The sequence below is a fragment of the Hylobates moloch genome, unplaced genomic scaffold (genome assembly GCF_009828535.3).
Source record: "Hylobates moloch isolate HMO894 unplaced genomic scaffold, HMol_V3 SCAFFOLD_33, whole genome shotgun sequence".
Classification (NCBI taxonomy): domain Eukaryota; kingdom Metazoa; phylum Chordata; class Mammalia; order Primates; family Hylobatidae; genus Hylobates; species Hylobates moloch.
Window position 1 is genome coordinate 662889 of NW_026652308.1, and position 10438 is coordinate 673326.

The 10438-nt window shown below is 47.6% G+C and overlaps 1 pseudogene; it reads right to left on the reverse strand.

The window, feature by feature from the left end:
• Positions 1-5390: 5390 nt before the first annotated feature.
• LOC116463342 (ankyrin repeat and SOCS box protein 9-like) lies at positions 5391-6224 on the reverse strand (annotated as a pseudogene).
• Positions 6225-10438: the final 4214 nt, after the last annotated feature.

Below are 10438 nucleotides of genomic sequence, written 5' to 3' on the forward strand. Positions count from 1 at the left end.
AAATGGAATTTCTAGGGGAAATGCTGGGAAGGGCATTCCAGGCAGTGAGCTACTGCGTGAGAAAGGGCAAAAACATGTCTGTGGGAGACAGCTGAGTGCAGCGGGGTGTGGCCCGTTGTTTAGTGTGGCTGGAAGATAGGGGAGAAGGGCCAGAGACAAGGCGGAAAAGGACAGTAGGGGCCTGTGCCCCCAAAGCTGGGGCAGGGACTCCTCTCAGCCAAGGTGCTCCAGGGTCCCCTTCAGCAACCTGGAAGAAGGAGCCAGGGAACCTTGGAGGCCTGGCCGCAGCGGTGCAGGGTGATGGTGCCGTTGAGTAGGACCTCTGTCTTCCTGCATTTATCTCCACAGCGTTCCTGTGGCTTTCACGCCTTGGAGTTGGTTTGCCTGCCAGAAGGGAGGGAAGTTCTCGCAGCTGTTGGCTCTTAAACCCAAGGAATTGGCTGGGCGCCGTGGTTCGCGCTTGTAATCACAGCATTTTGGGAGGCTGAGGTGAGTGGATCATGAGGTCAGGAGATCAAGACCATTCTGGCCAACATGGTGACACCCTGTCTCTACTAAAAATACAAAAATTAGCTGGGCGTGGCGGGCGCCTGTAGTCCCAGCTACTCGGGAGGCTGAGGCAGGAGAATTGCTTGAATCCAAGAGGCAGAGGCTGCAGTGAGCCAAGATCGCGCCACTGCACTCCAGCCTGGGCGACAAAGCAAGACTCCATCTCAAAAAAAAAAAAAAAAAAAATTCCAAGGATTTGTGCAAAGCTTCCAATTAGTCATCAGCAATTTTCAACCTTTATAAGATGAAAAAAATTTTAGAAGCTTATATATTACAGTAAACCTAGGGAGGAACTGGATTTTAGTGCATCTTCTACCTTGGAGGGCAGTAGGGTAAATGAAAATATTTTAAGTGGGAAGAGACTAAGGCAACGTCTTCACTAAACAACTGTTTGGGGCCAGGTGCCGTGGTTCATGCCTGTAATCCCAGCACTTTGGGAGGCCGAGGCAGGCAGATCATCTGAGGTCAGGAGTTTGAGACCATCCTGGCCAACATATGAAACCCTGTCTCTAGTAAAAATACAAAAATTAGCTGGGCGTGGTGGCGGGTGCCTATAGTCCCAGATACTCAGGAGGCTGAGGCAGGAGAATCACTTGAACCTAGGAGGCAGAGCCAAGGTCTTGGCTTGCAGTGAGCCAAGATCACGCCGCTGCACTGTAGACTGGGTGACAGAACTAGACTCTGTCTCAAAAATAAATAAATAAATAAATAAATAAATAAATAAATAAATAAAACAAAACAAAGAAACAAAAAACTAGATTGCTTGAGCCTGGGAGGTCCAGGCTGCAGTGAGCCATGATCACATCATTGCACCCAAGCCTGGGCAACAGAGATCCTGTCTCAAAACAAAAACAAAAATAAAAACAAACAAAAAAACAAAATACAACAAAAAACTTCCCCCAAAACCCAAAAAATGAAAAAAACTTCTCGATATGCTGGGTGTGATGGCTCACACCTGTAATCTCAGCACTTTGGGAGGGTGAGACAGGAGGATCACTTGAGCCCAGGGGTTTGAGACTAGCATGGGCAACATAGCAAGATCCCCTCTCTACCAAAAATAAAAAAAAAATTAGCTGGGTGTGGTGGTGCACACCTATAACCCCACCTACTTGGGAGGCTGAGGAGGGAGGATCACTTGAGCCCAGGAGGTCAGAATTGCAGTGAGCCATGTTTACACCACTGCACCCCAGCCTGGGTGATAGAGCAAGATGCTATCTAAAAAAACCCCAAAACCGTAAAACAAACACAAAACTTTTTGTGATGAAAAAACCCAAACCCTGAAATATACAGAAGTGGAAAATAATGTAATGAACCTCCATGTACCCATCACCCAACTTTAACGATTCTCAGCTAATCACCAGTCTTGCTTAATCTATATTCACACCTGCTAGTGAGATGTGACAGTGTGCTGACACACTACTGTCCTTACTAGGTATTTCTATTTTGTTTGTTTTGTTTTTTGAGATGGAGTTTTGCTCTTGTTGCCCAGGCTGGAGTGTGATGGCACGATCTTGGCTCACTGCAACCTCTGCCTCCCGGGTTCAAGTGATTCTCCTGCCTCAGCTTCCCGAGTAGCTGGGATTGCAGGCATCTGCTACCATGCCCAGCTAATTTTGTATTTTTAGTAAAGATGTGGTTTCTCCATGTTGGTCTGGCTGGTCTCGATCCCCCAACCTCAGGTGATCCACCCGCCTTGGCCTCCCAAAGTGCTGGGATTACAGGCGTGAGCCACGGCCCTTGGCCTGGTATTTCTATTTTTATATGCCCCAATATTTCTTATTTAGAAACATTTGAAGCCTATTAAAACATTACAAGAGTCTCGGGCTGGGTGCAATGGCTTACGCCTGTAATCCCAGCACTTTGGGAGGCTGAGACGGGTGGATCATGAGGTCAGGAGTTCAAGTCCAGCCTGGCCAAGATGCTGAAACCCTGTCTTTACTAAAAATACAGAAATTAGCTGGGCGTGGTGGCACACACCTATAATCCCAGCTACTCGGGAGGCTGATGCAGGAGAATCGCTTGAACTGAGATGGCAGAAGTTGCAGCGAGCCAAGATCACGCCACTGCACTCCAGCCTCGGCGACAGAGCAAGACTCCATCTTGAAAACAAAAACAAAAAAAAGCATTACAAGAGTCTTATCTGAGGCCAGGCGTGGCTTCTCATGCCTGCAATCCCAGCACTTTGGGAGGCTGAGGTGGGTGGATCACTTGAGGTCAGGAGTTCGAGACGAGCCTGATCAACATGTTGAAACCTCATCTATACTAAAAATACAAAATTACCTGGGTGTGTGGGAGACTGAGGCAGGAGAATTGCTTGAACCTGGCAGGCAGAGGTTGTGGTGAGCCAAGATCATGCTCCTTGGTTATAAATCTCCCCTTGTCTTTGTTGAAGTTGGGGTTGAGTCGACTCTCCCGTCCCCACTGCAAGATCCTGTGGCAGTGGTCCCTACACCTATCACTGTGGCTCCTTTTGGATAAAGTCTGCCTTTTAACAAATGTCATAAATAATCATTTTTCTTTAACATTCTTTTTTTTTTTTTTTTTTTTTTTTTTAGACAGTCTTGCCCTGTCTCCCAGGCTGGAGTGCAATGGCACGATCTCAGCTCACTGCAACCTCCGCCTCCTAGGCTCAAGCAATTCTTGTGCCTCAGCCTCCCAAGTAGCTTGGACTACAGGCATGCACCACCACGCCCAGCTAATTTTTGTATTTTTATTAATTTATCTATTTATTTATTTTGAGACCAAGTTTTGGTCTTTTTGCCCAGGCTGGAGTCCAGTGGCACAATCTTGGCTCATTGCAACCTCCACCTCCTGGGTTCAAGTGATTGTCCTGCCTCAGCCTTCTGAGTAGCTAGGATTACAGGCACGCTCCACCAGCCTGGCTGATTTTATATTTTTAGTAGAGACGGGGTTTTGCCATGTTGGCTGGGCTGGTCTCGAACTCCTGACCTCAGGTGATCCACCTGCTTCAGTCTCCCAAAGTGCTGGGATTACAGGTGTGAGCCACCACACTCGGCCTAATTTTTGTATTTTTAGTAGAGATGGGGTTTCACCATGTTGTCTCAAGCTCCTGACCTCCAGTGATCTGCCTGCCTCGGCCTCCCAAAGTGTTGGGATTACAGGTGTGAGCCACCGTACCTGGCCTGCCTCTCTCTCTCTCTCTTTTTTTTTTTGAGACGGAGTCTCACTCTGTCGCACAGACTGGAGTGCAGTGGCATGATCTCGGCTCACTGCAACCTCTGCCTCCTGGATTCAAGCAATTCTCTGCCTCAGCTTCCGGAGTAGCTGGGATTACAGGTGCCTGCCACCATGCACAGCTAATTTTTTTGTATTTTTAGTAGAGACAGGGTTTCACCGTCTTGGCCAGGCTGGTCTTGAACCCCTGACCTCGTGATCCACCTGACTCAGGCTTCCAAAGTGCTGGGATTACAGGCATGAGCCACCGTGCCAGTCCTTTTTTTTTAAATAAAAAAAAAAAAAAAAAAAAAGACAAAACTTCCCAACTTGAATAAGCCTCCTGAGGGCATGCAAGCCCTGGCCTCTGCATGTCCCTCCAGCAGCAGGCCCCAGCCTGCTCTGAGTCTTTGGCACGCTCTTCCTGGCGACCCCGTTTCCACCCCTCACCTCCTGTCTTTTCTTCCTTGGATCTTGGCTCCTTCATCTTTTTCTCATCTGCCTCTTAGGGACATCTTCCTTTCCCCCTATCAGGCTGCTTCTTCCCTTATGCACTCTCACAGCACTTACTATGCTGTGGTATCTTACTGGTGTGATTCTTTGTCCATTTTCCTACCTACCCCTTAAGTGTGGGCAGGTACCGTGTCTTCCTTGGCTGAGCCTAGTATCTTAACTGCCTACTGTGGTGCCTGACACATAGTAGGCATTGAGTACATATTTGCTGAATGAAATAATGAGTAAAATCTGGGTAATAGAAATAATACTTAGGTCTAAGAAGGACCAGTCTTTTTGGTAGTTGTTTAGCTACTTCATTTTGTTAAAAAGGACATCTTAATAACTAATTACTTAGTGCCATTACTGCCATCTAGTGGTGACTGATGTTATTATACTGCTGGGTCCATTCTCAGTGATGTTACTGTACTGGCAGAGAAGGGAATCAATCTATACATGCAAGATATCTGTTGAGTGTTTGCCTTGTTTCAGGTATTGTACCAGGAAGTTTACAGCAGTACCTGCTGGTTACACCAGCAAAGGGAGTGTAAGCTGCTTTCCCTTGGTCACCATCTAAGGAGGAGACCTGAATTCAACTCCAGGAGACCATCTCTGTTTTTTTATTTTTTTATTTTTTTGAAATATATTTATTTATTTTCATTCCCATATAGCAGAGATGGAACAAGGATAGCGATGCTGGAAAATCCTGCTTCGATCAAATCATCACATAAGTTAATGTCAGAAAACCTGTATTTGAATCTGACTCCTCTATCCTTGCCCTGGGAAATCGGACATATTGACCCAGTTGCTGTGAGGGCTGAATTAGCTGATGCAGAAAGTGCTTGGCATGCAGTAGATATGCAAAACAATGACTGTTATTTTAGACATTCTCCAAGCAGGGAAAAAAGTCTCCATGCCTTCTAACTAATAATACAAACTTACGCAGTGTGTTTAAACTCTGGCTTCAGAGTTTAACAAATATAAATCTAATCAAAAAAATTAGTCAAACTCTATAAACAAATTTATAACTAATACAAATCTAATCGAAAAAACTAGTCAAACTCTATAAACCCAACTTGATTTTAAAATTCTAGTGGCTACAACACTCAATAATGTTTTCACGTTGTTTGTGAATCCATTCCATTGATGCGTATAACGATGTAGGAGAAACCGTCTCAGATCCTCTGGGAGGACGAGTTTGGGTATCTTATGATGCTGCTGGATTCCAAAGCACTTCTGAATTCTAGGCATAACTGCATCAAAGAAGGGGGCCCTTCTCTCTCCAAGAAGAGCTGGATCAAAGGGCTCTCTGCAGGCACCAGCTCCACAGGACATTTGCCTTCAGCATTCTTGGCCTGGGTGTCTGCTCCAAAATCCAGCTCTTCACTGGCTGTCCTGGCCACTGCATGAAGTGGGGAATCCTGACCTCTCCCTTGGTTCACGTCTGCTCCTGACTCCAGAAGCTTCTTGACACAGGCTATCTGCTGGTTTTCGCAAGCCAAATACAGTGAAGTGCCCAGGTGGCTGATGTTATGGTCATTATTGCCCCTATAAGCTATAAGAGAGTCAACACACTCCACGTGGCCTCTCCTAGCAGCTTCATGGACGGGGGATGCCAGATCACTCTCAGGTCGAACGCTGGCTCCATGCTGCAGAAGCATAATCCCGGCTGCTGCTGACACAAACATTAAACAGTGGAGTGTGCTAGTCTGTTGTCACACCATTCACCTGAGCTCCATGCTTTAATAAAATCATTACACAAGAGGGATGACCTCTGAGACAGGCTTCATGGAGTGGGGAAACATGATCTGCCGTGATGATGTTCACAAGCCACCCCTGGCTGATGAGGTTCCTCAGAGACAGCTGATGTCCGTAGATGGCAGCTTCAGGTGTAGGAGACCAATCAGACACAGAATCACCCATCAATGGGTTTGAAAGAAGCCTGGTGTCAGGAGAGTCTCTTGGCCCCGTGGGCTTGCTCCCATCCATGCACCTTGTTTGCCATCCATGGTGTTCTCTCCTAAGTGAGTAAGCTCTGCACTCCACTTCAGTTGCTCAGCAAAGTCCAAACTCCATGCTCCCCCTGCTCCTGAAAAATTCCAGTTCTGTGGCTGGCTGAGCTGCACATGTCCTGGACAAATGGTCTAACTGGCTGGAGGCCCGCCAGAGGCCACCTGTTTTTTTTTTTTTTTTTTTTTGAGACGGAGTCTTGCTCTGTTGCTCAGGCTGGAGTGCAGTGGCGTGATCTCGGCTCACTGTAAGCTCCACCTCCCGGGTTCACACCATTCTCCTGCCTCAGCCTCCCAAGTAGCTGGGACTACAGGCGCCTGCCACTACGCCCGGCTAATTTTTTTGTATTTTTAGTAGAGACAGGGTTTCACTGTGTTACCCAGGATGGTCTCGATCTCCTGACCTCGTGATCCGCCCGCCTCGGCCTCCCAAAGTGCTGGGATTACCGGCGTGAGCCACTGCGCCCGGCCTGGGTTTGTGAATGCACCAATCGACACTCTGTATCTAGCTACTCTGGTGGGGCCTTGGAGAACCTTTGTGTCCACACTCTGTATCTAGCTACTCTGGTGGGGACGTGGAGAACCTTTGTGTCCACACTCTGTAACTAGCTACTCTGGTGGGGACATGGAGAACCTTTGTGTCTAGCTCAGGGATTGTAAACGCACCAATCAGTGCCCTGTCAAAACAGACCACTGGGCTCTACCAATCAGCAGGATGGGGTGGGGCCAAATAAGAGAATAAAAGCAGGCTGCTGGAGCCAACAGGGGCAACCCGCTTGGGTCTGCTTTCACGGCTGTGGAAGCTTTGTTCTTTTGCTCTTTGCAATAAATCTTGCTACTGCTCACTCTTTGGGTCCACACTGCTTTTATGAGCTGTAACACTCACCGCGAAGGTCTGCAGCTTCACTCCTGAAGCCAGTGAGACCACGAGCCCACCAGGAGGAACGAACGACTCCAGACGTGCCGCCTTAAGATCTGTAACACTCACTGCGAAGGTCTGCAGCTTCACTCCTGAAGCCAGCGAGATCACTAGCCCACTGGGAGGAAGGAACAACTCCAGGCTCGCCACCTTAAGAGCTGTAACACTCACTGCGAAGGTCTGCAGCTTCACTCCTGAGCCAGCGAGACCACGAACCCACCAGAAGGAAGAAACTCCGAACACATCTGAACATCAGAAGGAACAAACTCTGGACATGCCACCTTTAAGAACTGTAACACTCACCGCGAGGGTCCGCGGCTTCATTCTTGAAGTCAGTGAGACCAAGAACCCACCAGTTCCGGACACAGTAGCTCATGGTAACCTCGACCTCCCAGGCTCTAGCGGTTCTCCCCACTCAGCCTCCCGAGTGGCTAGGACTACAGGTGTGTGCCACCATGCCTGCCTAATTTTTAATTTTTGTAGATCTTGCTATATTGTCCAGGCTGGTCTCAAAATCCTGGGCTCAAGTAGTTGGAGAGGGCCAGAACAAAACGTTCCTTAATGGCAACAGACATATTTTGTTTTGTTTTTGTTTTTTGAGACAGTCTTGTTCTATCCCCCAGGCTGGAGTGCAGTGGCAGGATCTTGGTTCGCTGTAGCTTCTGCCTCCCAGGCTCAAGTGATTCTTGTGCCTCAGCCTTCCCAGATTTAGGATTACAGGTGTGTGCCATGACTAATTTTTGTATTTTTAGTGGAGACGGAGTTTTGCCATGTTGCTGGGGCTGATCTCAAACTCCTGACCTCAAGTGATCTGCCCGTCTCTGGCTCCAGAGTGCTGGGATTACAGGCATGAGTCACCATGCCCAGCTGACATATTTTGTAAACGGAGAAAAATAGGTGGCTCTTAAAATTTCAGTAATATGTTCACATTCTTATACAACAACAGAGGACCAGTGAACCAGTGAGTGCCCTCACCTTGAAGACCTCAGGACACCTGGATACACAGGATTTCTGTATGGCTTCTTCTTCTTTTTTTTTTTTTTTGAGACGAAGTTGCTCTCTGTCACCCAGGCTGGAGTGCAGTGCTGCGATCTCGGCTCACTGCAACCTCTGCCTCTCGGGTTCAAGCGATTCTTCTGCCTCAGCCTCCCAAATAGCTGGGACTACAGGCACGTGCCACCACGCCTGGCTAACTTTTGTATTTTTAGTAGAGACAGGGTTTCACAATGTTGGCTGGGCTGGTCTGGAACTCCTGACCTCAAGTGGTCTGCCCCCCTCTGCCTCCCAAAGTGCTGGGATTACAGGTGTGAGCCACCGTGCTCGGCCTCTGCCTGGCTTCTTATAGATGGTTTCTCTTGGTGTATGTTTCCTAGGCTTTTTGACTTTGTGGCCTAGAAAGCTGTGGTCTCCAAGTCCCTACAAAGTTCTGAATCTTCTATAGATTAAACATTTTAACAGTCTTCATAAAGTGCATTTGAAATCTAAGGTAAACATTCATTATCTGTACACCAACCACCTCAAAGGTTTTATGAAATAAGATAGAATATACATAAAATGCATGAGACAGGTGCACTTTGCTTTATGTGTTTGTGACAAGTTCACACGAGTAAATTTTTAAATTTTTAGTGAGGAGATAAATTTGTCAATTTTTTTTTTTTTGAGACAGTCTCGCTCTGTCACCCAGGCTAGAGTGCAGTGGCGTGATCTCTGCTTACCACAGTCTCTCCCTCCCCGGTTTAAGCAGTTCTCCTGCCTCAGCCTCCTGAGTAGCTGGGATTACAGGTGCATGGCACCAAGCCCAGCTAATTTTTTTTTTGTATTTTTAGTAAAGACTGGGTTTCATCATGTTGGCCAGGTTGGTCTGGAACTCCTGATCTCAGGTGATCCACCTGCCTTGGCCTCCCAAAGTGTTGGGATTACAGGCATGCCCCACGGCTCCCCGCCAGGCAATTTTTTTTACCAAGAGTAAATTCAAAGGAGCCTGAGCATTAGTTTTAACAGGAAGATCGGGTAGAAGATCGGGGAGCATGCCATAAGTGGCATGTACGCTATACTCTATTATAAAGAGAAGTGGTTTTAAACCTTTTTTTTTGAGACAACGTCTCCCTCTGTCATCCAGGTTGGAGTGCAGTGGCATGATTTTGGCTTACTGCAACCTCCACCTCCCAGGCTCAAGCAATCCTCCCACCTCAGCCTCCAGAGTAGCTGGCACTACAGGTCATGCTACCATGCCCAGCTAATTTTTTGTAGAGAAGGGGTTTCACCATGTTGCCCAGGCTGGTCTGAAACTCCTGACCTCGAGTTGTCCACCTGCCTCAGCCTTCCAAAGTGATGGGATTACAGCAGTGATCCACCAGGCCCAGCAGTTTTAAACTTGAACTTACATCTGTGCTTGTTAAAGCACAGATTCCTAAGCTCCATCCCCAGAGATTCTGATTCAGTAGGGCTGGAGGCAGGCCTAATAATTTTTTCTTTTTTTTTTGAGACAGAATCTTGCTCTGTTGCCCAGGCTGGAGTGCAGTGGCACGATCTAAGCTCACTGCAACCTTTGTCTCCCGGGCTCAAGAAATTCTCCTGCCTCAGCCTCCCAAGTAACTGGGATTACAGGCATGTGCCACCACGCCTGGCTAATTTTTGTATTTTTAGTAGAGACAGGGTTTCACCATATTGGCCAGGCTGGCCTCGAACTCCTGACCTTAGGTAATCCATCTGCCTTGGCCTTCCAAAGTGCTGGGATTACAGGTGTGAGCCACCGCGCCCGGTGAGAATTTGAGTTTCTAACAAGCTCCTGGGGGATGTGAATGCTGCTGGCTCAGGGATGACACTTGGAGAACCATCAGAGCAATGAATTATGCCCTGACTTACAGTAGCCTGTGTCCTGCTTCCTGTCTTTTTCTGGAGAGGTAAAAATTGATGTAGCCTCCCTGTTACTTGTTCCCCCTTTGAAAGAAAGCAGGAGAGAAGGATTTCTTTTCTGCTTTAGTCTCTATGCCTCATGTCTTTTTTGTTGTTGTTAAAAAAAAAAATAGAGACGGAGTCTCCCCATGTTGCCCAGGCTGGTCTTGAACTCCTGGGCTCAGGAGATCCTCCTGCCTCTGCCTCCCAAGGTGTTGGGATTACAGGCCTGAGCCACCGCGCCCGGCAGTATGCTTCATGTTTTATCCAGCATGATAAAGTGGGCAGCGGTCAGTGTAAGAGGCAATGGTGAGTTCCCTTTCGCCTATAGATCTGTGTCTGGTTCCTCTTCATGTTCTGGAAGACCTAATAAATGTCCACTATGGCCAGGTGAGAGATC